General features: G+C 41.7%; 1 long non-coding RNA gene across 1 annotated transcript; it reads right to left on the bottom strand.

Annotated features, from left to right (window-relative positions):
• Positions 1–4,872: 4,872 nt before the first annotated feature.
• Positions 4,873–16,541, bottom strand: LOC144305089 (uncharacterized). Its single transcript, XR_013372119.1, has 3 exons — positions 16,310–16,541; positions 15,810–15,910; positions 4,873–6,750 (listed from the first exon to the last, which is right to left on the bottom strand). It is a non-coding gene; the product is annotated as an uncharacterized LOC144305089 (long non-coding RNA).
• Between the last annotated feature and the right edge of the window lie 3,240 nt (positions 16,542–19,781).

Here is a 19,781-nt window from a genome sequence, read left to right as displayed (position 1 = left end):
TTTATCTCTCTTGGGCTCAACCAGCAGCCACTCCCAACCCCCGCTATTGGTGCAGCCAGGGGCTTCCTTAGCGACATGAAAGGAAAGTACAAGCCAAAAGTAAAGGTCTTGCCCTTAACATGTACTCCAGGGGCTCACCTTTCATCACCGTCTTCTCTTATGTAAGTTGTTAGGCCCCTTAAAAGCGCAAACCGACATAAAAATGCATCCCATAGAGCATCTGGACATGGGTGGGCCCTCAATAAATGTTAGTTGCCCTGACAGATATTAGCTCTTTGCAGACCAAATCACATGCCACTTTTTAGCCCTCAAATACATGACATCATGTCCTTAGAGTAAGTGCTCAATAAATGTCCGCCTATCCAGTCTGTTGAGCATGTCAGGAGCTTCTATCACTGTGCACGCTTATCCCAGTCGACCTCCAGCACCAACTTTGCTGCTCTCCAGAGGCCAGGTGCTTGCCTCAGGCATCCAGGGACCCAGGTGACACTATTCCCTGAGGACATACTCAGTTGAATCAAAGAGCTCAGTGTTACCTGAGTGTTACCTCAGTGTTAGCTCTTTCGAATACCTAATTCGATATTAGGAATACACTACTTTTGCTGTTCTTCATTGCTGTTGATATTTTTGTTGGTGCTATAGGCTTATTTGGCTATTATTGTTGCTTTAATTGAGGAAGACTCCTAAGCTTTGAATATATTAAAAAAAATCAGGACTGCCATGTGTTTGTAAGAAATAAAGAAATTATTGGACTCAAATCTGGAAAAAACAAAACATAACACTTTGCACTCCCTGTACTTTTTCCTCTTCCTTTTTCCTTTGGCCCTGGTCTCTCACTGGGTGCCAGGGAGAATGAAGAGCTCACTGCTCATGGAGAAGCAGACACTAGAATAAATACCTTCCATACATTGTGACTTCTGAAAGAATAGAAATAGATGCGGGTGGGAGAGGAAACTCAGTGCAGGAGTGGGCAGTCAGCCTCCCCGCCGCCCCCACTACCATCATCCTAAGGTGGTAATCTGACCTGGTTTGAATTCCATCATGGGATTGTCCCTCAAGAGACCACATGTACCTGGCTAGACCCTCTGAGCAGTTGCGTGGCCTGCATCTCCAGGGTGAAAAAGATCCAGCCGCACATGGTCTGTTTCTCTCCACTGAGTACTAAACTTCACCTAAAATGGGCGCTTCATAAGATGCGATCTAGTGTTGCCACTTACTAGTTTCACGTGACGATTGTGCATAACAGTTTTATAAATGTTTGTCGACCCATCTGAACTGAATGAAGTCGAATCCTATAAGATTGTAAGCTTGTTAAGACTAAAGGCCAGTCTTAATCATTTTAATCTGTGTATCTATATTTTACTTGCTATGCCCCCACAGCAGCTGACTCCTATTTGTCCCTCAAACTAAAATGATCAGCATCTCCCCATCTTCCCTGACCTCCAAGGCTGGCCATCACTCTGCACTCCCACTGCACCCCAAGCCTCCACCACCACAGCCACCTATCTGTTCATTTGCTGGCAGCAGAGAGCGAGACTCAATTGTCTATATACCTATGCCTTCTCCTAGGCCTAGAACATTGGAGGTCTCCAGTAGACACATGTTGATTGTAGGAACAAATAAGTACAGTCTCCTCTACTAGGGCTGAATTTCTCCAAATGGATATTAAGTTCCCTGTGGACAGGACACGTTGCCTGTAGAGAGCTGGAATAAGCCAAGGCTCTAGGAGAAGGATGTTGACATCAGAAGAGCAGAATGGTGCCAACGGGTGAAAGAAAGGCAGAGGGGGGGCTCAGTCTATTTTTTGTAGATTTCCCTCACCTTTGTGATTCTTCTTGAAACCTGGAAGCATTCTTAAAGCAAAGCTCGGTGTGTGATTTCAGGAGGGCTCTGGCAGGCCAGGTGTTTCCTGTGAGTGGCTAGCCCAATCCACTCTTCCTGGCTGGGTGGTGGTGCCATGGCTGGGAGGATGTTCTGGGCTTGAATTACTGTGTAGGACGGAAGCAACTCAGCCTCCTTGGAAGAAAGGCAGTTTTGAACCATCAGACACAAATGTCCATTTGCTGTTCCTCCAGTATCATTACCAAAGGTTGACATTTCTGGACTATAAGCCTTTTTTTTACATTATTCTATAAAAACAAAGGAGAAAAATGAAAAGATCTCCTTTTCCCAGAGGGGAACCCCCTCAATTCAGCTAATATTCAATACGTTCCACTTAAGAAAAAACAGACCTCAGAAACACCACCGAAAAATCACAGAGTATGTACCTGAAATTCAGAAGAGCTTCCTATTTGCAGTTGGCATCATGACAAACTTCCTCCATATAGCAGGCAATCCGACAGCTTTGAAAACATTTGGATTTCAAAAAAGTGATACAAGAAAAACCAGGCACATACTGGGGGCTGAGGCTATCTAAAATGTCCCACAGTCGTAAAATAAACCATTCCTTGTTAAATGTACAGAAATTTAAATAATTCTTTCCTTCAAGGCTTCAACATACCATGACAATTTTACCTTACTTTAAAAAAAAATTTTTTTTAACTTATTTATTCATGAGAGACACAGGGAGAGGCAGAGACAGAGGGAGAAGCAGGCTCCATGCAGGGAGCCCGACATGGGAGTCGATCCCGGGCCTCCAGGATCAGGCCCTGGGTTGAAGGCGGCGCTAAACCACTGAGCCACCAGGGCTGCCCTTGACCTTTCTTTGTTCAAGTGCAAACTATATGCACTGATTATTTTTCTGCCCTTTTAAAAAAAGATTTTATTTATTTACTTGAGAGAGAGAGAGCAAGACAGATGGAGAGCATGAGCAGAGGGCAGAGGGCAGAGGGCAGAGGGAGAGGGGGAAGCAGGCTTCCCACTGAGCAGGGAGCCCAATGCAGAGCTTAATCTCAGAACCCTGAGATCATGACCTGAGCCGAAGGCAAATGTTTCACTGACTGAGCCACCCAGGCCCTCCTCTGCCTTTCTTAAAGTCGAAATGTTAGACCCAAAAGTAGCATCAGAAAGCGAGGAAAACAGGGGTTTTCCCTGGCAATGACTGTGTAGAGCAGTGCTGAGAAGGATTCTGAGGCCACCTTTGAATCAGCCGGAAGGTGTACAGTGTTGGATGAGGGATGTATGTCCTAGATATGCAACAGAGAATAACAGAACACTGGCAATATATTTGCCATCTCTCATTCTGTTTGAAAGTCTCAATCTATATAGCTGATGAAACCGAGGTCCAGAGAGACAAACTGACTTGTCTAAGGTCACAGAGTGAATTTTTTTTCCAAGGTTCAGAATTATGTAAATATAATTATTAGGCCATTTGTGTGAGCAAGAGAAGCTTATACCAATATGAGCTCATAATCTGTATGGATTGGAAAAGATGTCCAGCCTTGGCATGAAGGGTCTCAGGCAGCAGAGATTCCAGTATCATCCAGCATCTAAGAAAAGATATCCCCATTGAATAGAACAGTACCACCCACTGGACAGCATTCTTCAACGGTATTTGAAGTTTGATTAACAGAAATCACTGATGCCTTAATGACAACTCTGAGAGCCACCACACCCCAAGTTTTTGAAACTCCTTCATGAGTCTGGGAGGTTTATGGTCATCAGAGAAGGGATGCAGCTGTCTCTAACAATGAACCCATATCTCCTCACAGACCATGCATAGCTAGAAGACCTTCTTCTCTGTGAGTGGGGCTCTAGTATCCTCTTCTAGGACAAATGTTTTCTTAACTTATTCAGGCTTTCTCTGAGACCATCCTCCTGTGCCTCAAATGGATGAGATCTCTATGACTCCTTAAGCCCCTGTGAGTCCGTCCATCATGACACCTTCTTAGGACCACCTACTAGACACAGAGCTTTGCACTGGCAAGAAGTACTCTTTATTCAACATCATGGTTCTGATAGGAGAGTACGATGTTTGTCCTAAAGGAAGTGCTTCATGAGTATTTGTTGTAAGAATGAATGACTGAATGGATGAAGAACGTCTTCTTCAGTTTTTTTCTTCCTCAGAACTGTCTTAATCCAGTTACTCCCAAGGCAAATTTTTCTAATTTTTCTAAATTATATTTTGTGAAATGCTAGCAATCCATGTTGTCCTGAAAAAAAATAAAAAGTAAAAATAAAAATAGTTCTTGGGATGTTTTCTAAGATGTCATTTAACACATATATAGAAGAAATGTGTGTGTATCTGTGTGTGCTCCTCGTTATTACAGCACATGATGTGTGATGCTCTGCTCAGAAGAAACAGAGAAATGGCACACCCTACATTAGAATGCATGGTGGTCTTGTGAGAAATTCCTGATTCACAAGCCTGGAACATTCCACAATAGTGTGATGCATACATGGCTCTAACCAACTCATGTCTTTGCCTTTGGATAATTGTTGGTCTATGTTACATATACTTCTTATAAGAGCATCATATATTTCTGATATTATTCGATGTTATATATTAAACATATGAATCAAAATGTAATAACTTCTTATAGCAACTAAATATTTTCATTAAAACAATAAAGATGTTTTATTCCATTTTAACCCAAATGTCTCTTTAGTGGCAAGTTCCTTTTGTATCCCATCAATATACTATTTGTTTTTTAAGTTTCTTAGATACATAAATCTGATCATTGAATTGCTCCTGCCCCAACTTGCTGGTTTCCTTGGGGAAATATTCAGAGATTTGGAAACAGAGGGAAGAGTGGATGGGGAGTTGAAGGTAATAAAATGAGATCCCACAAAAGTTAAAGTTTAAAAAGACGCGAAGCTCTTGTAAGCCCGTTATAACCACAATGACTAGGGAGCTGTAAAACATATGTGGATAAGCAGAAATGAGCTTGTAAGATAAAAACTCTTGGGTTAAATTTTAAAACAAAAACCAGTTATTTGTCTATATAAAAGACTGGCACACACTCTTGAGTTAAATTTTAAAATAAAACCAATGATATTTTTTACATAAAAGACTAGCATACAAACTGCCACAGAAAGTTTAAAATAATAAAGATGCAGCATTACAAGTCTGATAAGCATAAGGAGAAAGCATAATAAGTTAAATATTAGACAAAGCAATTTCAAAAGGGGGACAGGTAACAACAATCTTTTTATATTGATCAAATTTGTAGTCTCCAATGAGGACATAATAATTATAAGCACATTAAAATTTTTAAAATGGCAATTTTGAAAAATAGCAAAAGTAGAAGTTGAAGGTTTCAGATGTTCACTAAAGCTCTACTTAATTTATTATTTTTAAATAGAGAAAAATGTGATAAGTGAGCTCAACAAGAAGTAGGAAAAAACATATATACGTATAGCAGTAATTCAGGAGCAAATCAAGAAAATTATCTTCAGGATCACCTTCTCCCTCAGCTTCATAGCCTGCCCCAGACTGTATATGGTGAATTCTTATATAATTTTAAGGGAAGAGATTTTACGCTATCTGAAATGTTTCAGAAATAGAAAAATAGGAAAATAATCTCATTTATTTTATAAAACTATCATAAATCTCTCTATGTGGGTGAAGAGACTCAAAGGTTTAAACTTCCAGTTATAAAAGTAAATAAGTCCTAGGGATGTACGTATAGCATGGTGACTATAGTCAATAATACTGTGTTGCATATTGAGAGTTACTGAGAGTAGATCTTCATTACAAGAAAAAAAATGTATAACTATGAATAGTGATGGTTGTTAATTGGACTTATCTGGTGATAATTTTGCAATATACACAAATATAGAATTATTATATTGTAGCTTTGAAACTAATAGTGTTATATGTCAATTACACCTCAATTTAAAAAAAAAGAGAAAGAATAAATCTTATGTGTTTTCGATACACACACAAAAAAAGGAGCTGATGGATATTTTAATTAGCTTGATTGTGATAATCAATTCACATTGTATACTTATATCAAAATTTCATGTTATAGACCTTAATTATGTATAATTTTTGTCAATTATACCTTAATAAAGCTAAATAATTTTTAAAATCTGACAGATAATACCAAAAATGGGTAACTTTAGCTCAATCTACCATATTAACATTGGTATAAAAATTCTTAACAAAATGGTAATAAGTCGAATTCAATAGTATACTAAAAAAGAAGAATTCACCATGACTAAGTAGGGTTTATATCAGAAATGCAATGATTGTAAAATTCCTCTTGATTAATAGAGAAATACAAAGGTGAGGGGCACTTGGATAACTCAGCTGGTTAGGCATCTGCCTTTGCCTCAGGTTGGGATTCCAAGATCCTGGGATGGAGCCCTGCATTAGGCTCCCTGCTCAGCGGGGAGTCTGCTTCTCTTTGCCCCTCCCCCCACCCCACTGCTTGTGTTCTCTCTCTCTCTCTCCCTCTCCTTCTGTGTCAAATGAATAAATAAAATCTTAAAGAAAAAAGAAAAAAAGAAGGACTACAAAGATGATTTAGACAATAATTATTGGGAAGAACTACCCTTGACAAATTTGAAGCCATATCATAAGACTATAATTAATAAAATCACCTAATACCAGTACAAAGAGACATGGGCAGACAAATGGAATACAATGAATATTTGAACTAGGCCCCGTTTTACATTCAAATCAAACATATAATAACAATGACATCACAAATCAATAAAAAGTGAAGAGAGAAGAGAGGTCGGGGTCAGCAGGAGAGGAGAATCATAACTGTCTTCAATTATCTCAGGATCGTCGGCTGAGAGAGGAATCCAGCTCAGGCGTCAAAGGCTGACTTAGACCAAATGGGCACCAAGGAAGGGAGATTTCTGTTCAATAAATAAAAAAGCATCATTACCTGTCAGTCTTATCCAAAGAGGGACGTAACTGCCCCCAGAAAGTACATAGGATCTGCCACTCAATTTGTGGGAACTAGCACAAAATGATAATGTGGAGCTCCTTGTTAAAAAGTATTAGGACTTTCAAGATGGAGGCAGCAGAGTATGAAACCAAACATGGTTGGGGACCTTATGGGCTGCATCTGCACTGGGTGCAAGTTTCCTATCACAGGGAAACAGAGACTAGAAGAAACCTTGGTGTGGGCACTGTCAAGTGGCTTCAAGTATAGGATTGATAAATAGACTGGAGGTTTCATTTAAGTTCAGCAATGATAACCATTCCCTTCATTCTTACATTTTTACTAAAATTAAGAAGTAGGACACAGACACACCCTCAGGCTACTATTTCGAGGCTTACCTCCTTCCCCATTGAATTGCCTGGAACCATGCCAGTTTTATAATGCTCATTATATATTGCTGAAATATAAAACATTACTTTGCATTTCATGACTTTATTGTTTTCACAGGATTTCCACTCACATTACTTCTTAAGATAATAGAAAAGCATTATTTTGTTCATTTGCTTGAAAGGGAAGCCAAACCCAGATCAGTTCTGATGTGCACATGTCACACAGCTGACAAATTACCATCCAGGCTCTTCTGATGCTAAGTTTTTATTTGTCTGTCCTTCCATCAGTCCCAATACTCACTTTGTACAAGGCTCCCTGCCTGACTCTGGGGACCCCACAGCTCCTGAACTTGGGAGCTCATGGTTTCACGGGGAAGCCAGCCAAGAAAACAAGTTCCACCATAGCATAAGATGAGAAAAATAATGAAATGAATACATATAACAGAATGCTTAATTCTGTCTAAAGGGACCTAGGAAAGCTTCATAGAGAAAGCAGCCATCAAGCAGATTTTGAAGTGTGAAATTGAGTGCTACCCATTGCACAGCTGACTTGAATAAACACAAATAAAGGCACAAGCTCCATTGCATTCTCAAGGGAATTTTGCTGGCTGAAAAGCTTCTCACCCCGTTGATTTAGTCTCACCAATGGGAACTTGTACTGCAGGGAGCCATTTGTAGAAATCAATTTCCCTTGCAAGTGATCCTGGGTTAGGAAGGATTCAAGGGTTGCAACAGCCAGGAGTCCAATGATAGTCCATGCAAGAGAAGTGCTTTCCAAGCATTGGGCAAATGTAATGCATCTCCCTTGGACCTCACAGTCACCCTGCTGGATCCATGGGACAGGATCCTATTCATGGTTCATAGACAGTAAGTCACACAGAACATATCTAGAACCTATTCTAGGCCATCCACTAACAGGTATCAGAACCTGTGTGTCTTACTTCCTACTTTAAGGCTCTATCTACTTGACCCATGAGGAAGGTAAAAGCCCTGCTTAATCGCCAAGGAATGGGGCCTCTCCATTCTTGGGTAACTCTCTCCATCTTTATAGTTCAGTTGACCTCTAGAGCAAACATGACTGACAATGTCAGCTGCCTGCCTGTCAATCATAGTAAAACTTGAGATATTACCTGGGGAACTCTAACTCTACAACAGATTTCTATCAGCTATTTGGCCAGCAAGGGAGCGCATTGCTATAATGAGTTTACATCAGATAAAGTAGGGCTATGATAAGAACAAAAGAGCCACAATGGCATGTGTTGTACTTGTCAAGAGCAGTGTGGATGTGATGATGAATGATTGTCCTCTAGATTTAGCTCTGCCACTCACTGCCTGTAGGTGGGTGACTCTCGACCTTAGTTTCCTTTTATGGAAAATTGGATATAAGGTTACCTACCTAATAAGGTTATTATGGGTATGAAACACTATAGTAGATGTGAAAGTTATTTTTAATTTATAAAATGCTACAGAAATATTTGCTTTTATTACTCTTAGTGATACCATTTCGATATAATCAGAGGAAATTTGTATGCCATTGTAATTACAGCCCCAGATCCTCATTACCTCAGATCCACATTACTTCTAGGAAACAATCACATGGAGGCAGTATAAATTTAAAAAGAAAACACTCCGGGATCCCTGGGTGGCGCAGTGGTTTGGCGCCTGCCTTTGGCCCAGGGCGCGATCCTGGAGACCCGGGATCGAATCCCACGTCAGGCTCCCGGTGCACGGAGCCTGCTTCTCCCTCTGCCTGTGTCTCTGCCTCTCTCTCTCTCTCTCTCTGTGATTATCATAAATAAATAAAAATTAAAAAAATAAAATCTTTGAAAAAAAAAAAGAAAAGAAAACACTCCAAGACAGGTAGACTGATAGACTGATAAGATCTCAGTTGGGACCAGAACCCCACCTTACCATCACAGATGAACCACATAGACACACAGCTAAGGCCTAAATTATGTTTTACAAAGGAAATATTATAAAATCTGGGCAAAGATGCCAATGTCTTCTAATAGAAACTGATCCCTTACTGCCTCCTAAGGAACTATATCTAGTGGGCATGCACAAAATGCTGTAATTTAAGGCATACAGCATTAAGGTCATTAGCTCCACACAGAGCATTAGAGAGATGTGGAGAAAATAAAGATCACCATTTTCTGGGAAAGGAAATCAAAGAAATCTTCCCCAAAGAGTAACTTCTGACTTTGGCTTTGCAAAGCACACGGATGAGCAGTATAGCACAATGTAAAAATGTGGACTCTCAGTTTAGCAAATGGGCACTTGTTAACCCTACTCAAACAACAGCCTCTCCCCCTGAGCATTAGTTTCCGATCTGTAAAGAAGGTATAAAGCAACCTACTGGAAAAGAATTGCTTTTGGGGATAAATAAGTAACCCAATGTTTATTTCAATAGTAGATAACCAAAAAACATGAGTTTCTACCCAACATTCCTATCCCTGGATGAGTAAAACCGTGTTTCTAAAAACTGAAGGCAATAAACCAACCAGTTATGAAACACTCTGTATGTTCCCAACAGGGAGCTGAGAGCAATTTAAGTATCACAGATTTAGAATATTTCTTAAATCCTGTCATTGATTTTAATGGCACTGCTGATTTAATAACTCTTAGATTGAAGTGGGGAAAGAAGAAGCATCACATCCTTGATATGATGCACATATCAATTATAAGATCCATACTGATTTCTGGAAAATTAAATTTGAAAGAAAAAGTGTGTCGTAGAATTTGAAGAAATGTGCTCTAAGATGTAGCCCGTGCCTTCAAACAGTAGAGAGTCCAGTTGGCAAGATAAGACTACATGGATGAAAATGAAAAAACAACAACAACAACAGCAGCAGCAGCAACAGAACAGCCAGCTCAAACAAACACATGGTTACACACTACAGATCTCAGTCAGGCTTTCCTGGAACACTTGGAAATCTCCAAGAGGAAAACCTTAGCCTGGTATGCTTACAACACACAACTGGAGGCTACAGGTTTAGGCATTCTTGACCAGTCTTAATGAACCCTGTAAATATCCACCATTCAGTAGCCTGCAGAACTGCAAATGTACATTCAAATCAAATGAATGCAACTTCAATCTTTCCTAAGCATCTACTCTGTGCACGCTGTTGAGCTGTGTGCCATGGGACAGAATGCCTTGTCCCTCCAGGCTCTTCCCCACAGTCCCTGGGGGAGCGCACAGCACATAGTAAGAGTGACTGGTGTTTTGCCAAACTAAGCTGAACTAATTTTATTGTCCAAGTGAAGTTCAAATTCTCATACAAATGGTATAGAACCAATCATTGGACAAATGGTCTGTACCACTGCTTCCCAAAGTGTTTATGGTGAAGGACCAGGTTTTTATTCTCAATCTGTGGCCAACTAACACTTTTATAAAACATAAAATCACATGATTGGATGCCATAGCAATGCCAAATTGCTATAAAATCTCTCAGCATTCACTCTCAATTTCTGAACTAATCTCAGCAAGAGCCCATAACAGTTGGCAGACTGACACCAAGCTGATACCAGTATACAGACCATACTTTGAGAGTCACTAGTTTATATGATTCCAAAACCCTCATTTTCTGGAAATCCCAGAATGAGAAAATTGGCAAGTTTTGTAAAACATTTAGTAATGATGATGAGAGTATCATTTTCCAGGTGATTCCTAAGTTGAAGATACTGTCAATGACTAGGAACCAGCCTAATTCTGTCTTTTCATTGAGGAGACTACTGTTTAGTGAAGGATGCTGACAAGTGCACACCTAAGTTCTTTTTACCACAGCTTGAATGGAGCAAGTGAAGGTAGAGCTGGCAGTAGAAAACACAAGGGCTCTGGAAGTAATATAATCTGAGTATAATCCTTGCACTATGTATCATCTACATGAAATAGAACAAGTGACCCCCCACCTCTTAGAGCCTCAGTTTCCCTATCTGGATATAAAAGGCCATCCATGTGTGATGTTACAGATGTATGGTGGCTTGTTATGATGTCATTGAAAAAGGCAACTGAATGGTTTGTCACAGGCTCAAATAAGGAGTATTAGAGAAAAGTTCTGATGACACCCTCAGTGTGGTAATAGGCCTCAGGGCTCTATGATAAAGAGCATCTGAAGGATGTGAGATATCTTGGCTTGAAGGAAAAATGATTCAAGGACAATAAAGCTGCCTTCATTCTAGAAGAGCTATTAATATGGAAATGAGCATAGGCCTCATTTGGGTAGCCCCAAAGCCTGGAACCACAGCCAGTATAAAATTTCAGAAAGAAGTAGATTTCTGTTCAAAGGAAAGAGTTTCTGGCAACCAGAGTCTTCCAAAGGCAGAAGGAGCTGGCTTGACTAGAATGAGCCGTCACTGATGTGTAAAGCCTGCATCCATTGTTAGAAGAGACTAATATCAGATCAAAGATGGGTCTAGGTGTTCTCCGGACCTGCCTCTACAACTCTGAAAATTCAGGAATCAACTTTGTTATGGTGCAAAGAGCCTCCTCAGACAGCTGTGAGTTTGGGCATTTAAAGTAGGGACAGCCGGGAAAATGTCAACCAATCTGTCAAAACTACTATAATAGTGATCCTAATAGAAGGGTCTCTTTGTCTAGCCCTGTACAGTAGATGAAACAAATAGAATGGTCTATGTCTAGCCCTGCATAGTAGATGAAACATCTTCATATGTTGCCTTGCCCACAACTCTAGGAGGTAAGAGTAATTATCATCCCTAATTTACAGAGATGAAACAGCAGCCCAGGGAAGTTCCTAGTTCAGTAGAGAACACACATCCCCTAAGTTAGAGACCTGGGGCTCAAACCCAATCTGCTGGTTCCCAATCCCTAACTCTTCTCACTGCCCAGCCTCTTTCCATCCTTCCCAAGACACTGTCCTTATGCTAGGTGACATTCCTACCCCAGCACTCAGACTACTTGTGAAGGTCAGATGGGGCAGGGCATTTGAAAATACTTTGAACAGCTGGAATGATTTTCTTCCTTCCTTCCTCCCTCCCTCTCTTGGTCGCTCCTTTCCTTCCTTCCTTAAATGTTTACTGAACAGATTTAATATTCCGGGCACTATGACAATCAGTTGGGAAGCCAAGATGCATAATACACAGTCTTTCCCTTCAGGGAGCTAACAGGCAGGCTAGGGGATCCAGACACGTTCAAGAAAAAGTCACAAAGTGTGTCAAGAGTACAAAAATAAGAATCCATATAATGGAGATTGCTCAGAGGTAGGGGTGATTAATTCAGGTAGGGGAATGGGACTGTTAGAAAAATATTCCTGGAGGTGCTGACATCTGAATCCTGTGGAATAAATGAATTGGAAGGACTTGCAGTTCACCAGCAAGATGGTGTTGGGAAGGTGTTTGGACAGGAAGAAGAAGATACTCCAGAGGAATAAAGGAACATTACTAAGGCAAAAGATTTGGAATAACATGATGTATTCAGAGGCCTGGAAGTAATGCAGAAGATCTAGAGTGTTGAATGAGAACCAGGAGTGGTGAGAGAGAGAAGAGAAAGGTCAACAGGAAGATTCAATGCCAGTGTAAGTAGTTTTGGTTTTACCCTAAGTGCAATAAGGAGTTGCCATAGTGGTTCAGTTGGAGAAGAGACATGGTCAGTGTTTTAGAACTAGCCACTTGAGTATTAGGATGTAGAATGGACAAGAGGGAAGAGGCTAATCATTCTCTCTGTCCCCTTCTCCCATGTTCCCAAATCCATTCTCAGCCCTTATCTGCCCAGCAATGTGTCCCAGGAGGCCAACCCCTGTTAATTGCACCTTCTGGACTCCCTTGAGTAAGAGTGACTGGTGTCACCCAGTCTACTGGGTTCAAACAATGGGAAACACCAGCCAGGAGAAGGGAGATGCATGGAAGGAGTATTGTGTGATTTCTTCCTTGTTTCCTCTCTGCTCCACATAGCCTCTATGGTATTTCCCACTGGGTAGCCTTCCTCCATAGTTCTCATTCTCACTGGGCACCAATATTTTCATTTCTTCCCCCTGGGCCTTCAGTTCCAAAGGTGGTAACAGTTTCCAGCAGTTGCCGGTCTCTGGATGCCCCCACCTCTCCAATAGTCCCTTCATTCACAGTCCTTCATCTGAACCACGTGAGATGAGTTCTGCTTCCAGCCAAACCTCTGACTGAGATCTGGAATTGCCATTAGACAGAGACCTGGAGAGAAGCAGAGCCATTGCAATAACCTGAGAGAGGGGTGCAGAGGTAGTAGTGGTGAAGAAAGGGAGCTGTGTGGGACTCTTTCCAAGGGAGAAGCCATGCTCTTGACTTCAGCTTTTGCTGGGTCTCCAGAAGGGAGCATTCCTGCAGGACTAGATGGGAGGGGGGCACTCCCCCAAAATGGAGAATTCAGGAGGAGAAGTTGGGTTCTAGTGAGCTGATAAGATCAGTTTTGGTCAGCTGAGTCTGAAGTGCCTGTGGGACACCAGGAGGAAGTTTCCAGAAGACCGGTGGACCAGAAGGTCCAGCCTGGAGATGCAGCCAAGGCACCAGCAGCACAGAGCTAACAGCTAAGGTCCATGGACAACTGGAAAATGCATTAAATTTGCCACACGCTCATCTCGTTGATTGTCTTAATAATTATTGATATATAAAGAAGTAGAGTTATAATGACCAAAGGTCTCACAGAAGACTGTTCAGAAACCACCTGCCTTGTACCTTGATTGACTACCCTCCTCTCAAAGATGTAGGGGTTTGTTTTTCAAATCCACAATTTTCCCTGGCATTCCATTTAGTCATTCCTATTTTTCACCACCAGATTGTTTGCTGGGGAAAAGAACAAAAACAGCAACAGATGTCTTTGTTTTGGGGTTTTGCAAAACTCTCTGGTTAAGATAACACTTTCAATTAAAGAAGTTGTATCATCCAAATACCATATGCCGACAAGCCCTCATTTGCAAAAATCACCTGCTTTCTGGACTTGTTGAGTCCTACTAAACCACCAGCCAGTAGCTAAGGTAGGCATCTAAATAGATCCCTTCATCTCTGCTCTGGATTCTGAAAGCTTCAGTCCAAAAAGTAAAGTCAAGAGGATATCCTCTGATTTGTCCTCTGGCCTCTGCAGGCATTCATCAACACTTCCTCAGTTTTCATGCATACACACACACTCACACGCATACATACACGTGAGCACACATGCATGCGCACACATGCACACTCCTGCATGTATGTAGGCTGTGCTATTCATTGTACATAAGGGCCTGAAACATTTTAGGCACTTAGCAAATCCTGTGGAATAAATGGATTCATTCCTCCCTTCCTTCCTTCATTCCTCTCTTCATCTTTATTTCTTCCTCGGCTTTACCTTGTCTGAGACTTCGGCACTGCACAGTTGCTAAGCATTGAAAGTATAAAGATAATTACTCAGGCTCACTGTCCCTAGGATACCTACCATTTAGGAGGTGGCCATGTGCAAAAAAAAGAGCTCTAGTGCCAGGAAGACTGTGAGCTCCTTGAAGGCAAGATCCAGTCCTCATCCTTGTGTAGCCCCCTTTTTCAAACAGGTATTCAGTGTCTGTCGTATGTAATTTTTGTTCAATGAAACGTGCCCTGCAAGAGAAGCAAATGCCTTGCTACAGAAGCACAGGGAACCCCATGCTAAAATTCAGAGTGAGAGTGAGCTGGGAAGGACTCATGGAGCAGTGGGATGTGCAGTGAATGCTGGAAATGATGGAGAAGAGCAGGAGGGCAGAGCCTGCTGGGCTATGGGAAGCACTTCAACCAAAGCATGGAAACATGACAGTGTTTATGATTGAAGTGATGGTCAATAGTGAGCAATCTTCCTCATGACATCAGGTGAGAGGAGAATTCCACGTGATCTGAGTCCCATTACAGAGGATCGTTAATGCCTGCTGAGAATGTGGGCTTTGTTAGACACTGGGAACTACTGCACACCGTGACAAGTATAAGGTGGCATCTCATTCAGCTCAAGAATGTTGTAACAGAGTCACCTTAACCTATGTTGTGAATATTGGGTAAAAGTCTATTTTCCCTATTTGGCCACATGCAATTTCAGAATGGGGATTGGGATTCAATATTGATAGAATACTCTGCTGGATATTCTCCATTTGCCCATACAGATCCACTCTCTCTAGTTCTCCATCTGACTCTGTGTCCCAGGATGCTAACCTTATGAAGGACCTTATAAAGTTTCCCTTGCCCTCTGGCTCTCAGTTGGGTTTGGCAAATAGAAACCACCAGTTGGAAATCAGAAAGTAAGACAAGAGTAAGGATGGCATATTGGTTCCTCTGGCTCTTTCTGTGTCAGGTGGCTGTAGGTTAGCTATATTTCTTTATCAAAAGCCAGGGATCCTAAGAAGTGGCCCTTTCTATACGGCTACTCTCGTCTGGTTCCATAATTGACTAGCTCTCGGAGTTTTAATTCCTCATGTGGACATTTGGATATCAATTCCTACATAATGTGATTATAAGGATTAATCAAGATAATACAAAGTACCCAGGATAGAACAGGTGCTTTATAAATAATAGGCTTATTTTACATAGAAAAAGTCATGCATATGTATATTGTAATTAGTACTCAGAACAATGTTGAAAACCCACATGGACAGACAGCCTCAATTGAGTACTCCTTTCTTCTCTTACAAATTACTGCCCCAAACATACAAACAGATGTACACACAATTCATCAGGAGTTAGATGAAGTTGTCAGCACTTGAAGCTTCTTGTTTAGACTCTTCCTGTTTCTTTCACTTGGTCGACTCAAAAGTTCCATGTTGGAGACTGTGCAGGTGGAAGGGATGTGACAAGAGGGAGAAAGAAGAAAAAAGACATATTTGAAAGCTGCTGTGTGCTATGTACTTCCATGTTTCCTATCTCATTAAGTTTGCACAAGAGCACGCATAACGTAGGCAGAAGTCCTATTTTCACTGATGAACGTGGTGAAGTTCATAGAAGTTAAGGACTTTGCTCAAAGCCATGCAAGTAGTCAAGAGCGAAATCAGGATTTGAGCCCAGCTTTTCTGGTCTCCAAGTCACACTCAGCCTTACTGGTGCCTCACTGCGGAGTCCAAGCCACCCCTTGCAAGCAGACAGATAGAATGCTTATGTGTTTTTCTCTCTAAACTCAAATTTCTTTGGTGGAAGCAGCAAATCATTCCAAGACACGTGATAGTTACTCACTTCGGAGGGAGCCACAGGTCTTTCCTGGCTGGCTCTGTCAACTCTCCTCTTTTAATTGTTTCTGGGGGAGGGGAAACCTCCACGCTAATGGAATTCCAAAAAAGAATGTTATGGTGACAAAGCAGGGAGAAAGCTCAGACAATGGGAGGAAATGTTGAAAGATTCCCTTTCATCTCCTTAACGGCAGTTTGGGGCTGCACACATCCACCCCTGGGAACAGTCTCCAAGAGCAAAGGTTCCCCACGATGAGGAGTCCACATTTTGCGAGTGCATAGTTACTCTTCCTTCCGTTTTTTAAAAATATTTTTCTAACCAGGTCTCCGGAATTGAATATAAACACTGCAAGGGGTGGTTTCATCCTTTCCAAAACAGCATTTCACTCTCCAGTCCCTCTCTAATGCCCCTGGTGAGAATTTGAGTATCTAGATAAACGGACCTGAGCCTTTGAAATCTTGGGAAAAAGAGGTGTGACATAACAAAACACATAAGCTCTGTTCTGGTTCTGTGTCATCTCCAAAGCAACTCCGCGAGAGCGAGCCTAAGAGAAAATAGGACGGGACTCTGATTTGCTCTTCACTGGTTGAGGAGGCTCAGCTGTGCTGAGAAAATGAGGCATTGTGAATAAAGTGGATTTGGACTGAAAAGCCCTGCTTTTGCGTCCTGGCTGCTGCATTTATTAGCAAGTGACTCAACCCATCTGATTCTCAGTTTCTTTAGCAATGCAATGGGAACAATGACATTCACCACTCAGAACAGTTCTGAGGATTAAAAAAAAAAAATCTTTGCCCTGTGCTCTGGTGAGCCTCCAGGCTGGTCTCTTTCAGGTCAGGGCTGGAGCAGGTTGACAGGCGGTAGCAACCCCGTGACCCGCCCACAGCCATTTCTAACAGGAAACTCTGAGCTCCTTGAAACAGCTAGCTATTGGCCAGAAGTAACCCCATGTTGAAACTTTGAGTTCCACAGTTACTGAGAGGCTGCTGTATAACTTCTCAAATACAGAAGTTCCCCCGATTCAATGGGCCCACCACTCTCTTTTTCATTTTTATTCATTTTCTGGTTTAGGAAAAGAAGATTGGCACAAGTACAGCAGCACAGATGTTTTGGGGAGTGGGAGCTGAGAGGAATGAGAAGGGGGAGAATCAGTGTGAGACAGTTGCTGGGGAGACCAGACTGGCTAGAGGAGATGGTTGAACCAACAGAAGTCCTTTCAAAACTGGCTCAGGCACCCCCTCTTCCAGGAAGTCTTCCCTGACCACTTTCACTCAGATTGAGTTAGGTGTCCTTCAGGGTGGGAGAAAAAGAAAGGTGTCCTTCAGGGTGTTCCACAAACCTCCCATGCTCACCTCCATCATCGCTTTTGTACTAGAGCACTGTAAGTTTCTATTTGGTTTCTTTGGGAGCTAGAGATGAGATCTTATTAATCTTGTGAACCCAATGGGCACAGTGCTTGGCACACAGTATTTTTCCCAAAGTGGTAAATGTTATCGAAAGAATGGGTGTCTGATTGAGTGAACCTGAACTCACCTGCCCCAATGGCAGTACCAAGGGGGTCCTATCCTTCACTGGGACACAGTCAGCAGCAATGTTCAAAACTGGGCAGGTGGTGACTATGTGGGGCCATGGAAATCATCACATTTATATACATTTATACTTCTACCAGTACAGGATGAGTAGGAAAAGCATGACCCAGCACCTCCTTTACCCCTGCCCCTGCCAAGGAAAAGTAGATTCAGCAGCAGGGTTTCAACCCATCAGGCTTGAGTTCAAGTCAGAGCTTTAACCCAGGGGGAACCTGAGGTGTCAGGAAGGAAAACTGAGACAGATGTCCATAAATTTAAAGTCATCAAAAAATATGTCTCTTGGCCCAAAGAGCTGATACTACTAGCAGTTGACTAAAAGGACACAGGATAGCAAAAGTAGACATGGGGAATGCCTTCATCAAAATGACACTAACACAGCAAAAATGCCCCAGCTCTGGCCAAAAGTTATCAGCACAGACCTCTGGGAAGTTACGTTTTTATTAACTTCCTCTATGGGACTATGCAATTAAAGGAACCATAAAAAGAAAAATCACTTCATTCTGAAATTTTCTCTCTCCCAATGCCAAAGATGTGATATCACCCTGTGGCTTAAATGGGAAAAGCCTCGAGGATAAGACCAGTGTGAAAATCAAAAAGATGAATAAGATGGGGTCTTCTGGGTTCCTCTCCTACATGAGCAAGATGGACACTAAGCAGAGAGGGCCCAGCAGCCTCCTCGGGAGAGTGTATATGGGAAGCCTGGCTGAACACTTTCCTTGGATGCTTCCAGCCAAGGGGAGTGAAAAATGTGTGAATCCAAGTTGTTTCTGTGAGATGCTTCATGACCATTGACAAGTATGGACCAAGATTTCTCAACTCTTGACACCATTGACATATGGGTCTCGATAATTCTTTGTTGTGAAGACTATCCTGTGCATTGTAGGATATAAAGCAGTGTCCCTAGCCTCTACCAGCTAAATGCCAGTGACTACCAAAAATGCCTCCGGACATTGTCAATGTTCCTCAGAGGGCAAAATCACTGCCCCTCGCTTCCACCCCAGTGAAGATCTCCTGGTGCAGATGAACTATGAAGCTGACAGTAAAAGTCTGGGCTTGAGTGCAACTTCACAGTAGCAGTCTTGGGCTTATAGGAGACTCCAGATGACATAAGGCCCTGGTAACATCATGAGCACTATTATTATTAGACTATGTTTCCTCTACATGCAAAAAGACACCTGTAAAATTGAACCACGTAGAGAGAGAAAAGAACTGAAATCACAGAATGCATGAAAATTAAAAAAAAAAAAACTCATGGTACTCTGAATCTAACCCAAGAATAATATGAAATTGAGCACCAAATTTAATTCAAAGCTTTTGAAGCCAATAGGAAACTTGAGGAATTTTATAGCTCTTGTTTTCTGATGAAAGGAAGCATACCTTTTTTATTTGTCGGAAGAAACCCACTTTCCTCCTGTAACTGAACTTTATGGGGGATTTATCGGAAGATCCTTGTAGAAGGATTATTAAAAAAACAGAAGGACCAGACAAATGCAGTATGGCAACCAGGCGGACAGAGAAGAATTGGGCCCCATGTATCCCACAAAAGAACAAAAAGCAGCTTATTTATTGGTGCAGGAAATTTTTATTGAGCACTGTCTGCATACCAGGCACCATACCAGATACGGGTGGTATATAGATCTATAGATGTTGGAGGTATATCTCTGAAAAAGACCCAAAAAAAGAAAATTCAAGTTTTCCTAGAGATTACATTCTTGTTAGTTCAGAATCAACTCCTTAATAGCTGTGGGTCCTCAAACATGTCATATCACTTGTGGTGCCTCCACTTCTTCATCTGTGCAATAAGAGTAACACCCACCAACAGGACCAGCGAGACACTTTGAAGGCTTACATTCTTTGAATATTTGTTGAACATTTACTTAGAAGAGAGAGAA

The sequence above is a fragment of the Canis aureus genome, chromosome 3 (assembly GCF_053574225.1).
Source record: "Canis aureus isolate CA01 chromosome 3, VMU_Caureus_v.1.0, whole genome shotgun sequence".
Classification (NCBI taxonomy): domain Eukaryota; kingdom Metazoa; phylum Chordata; class Mammalia; order Carnivora; family Canidae; genus Canis; species Canis aureus.
Note: the sequence above shows the minus strand (reverse complement) of the source record. Positions and strands in the feature narration are given on the sequence as shown.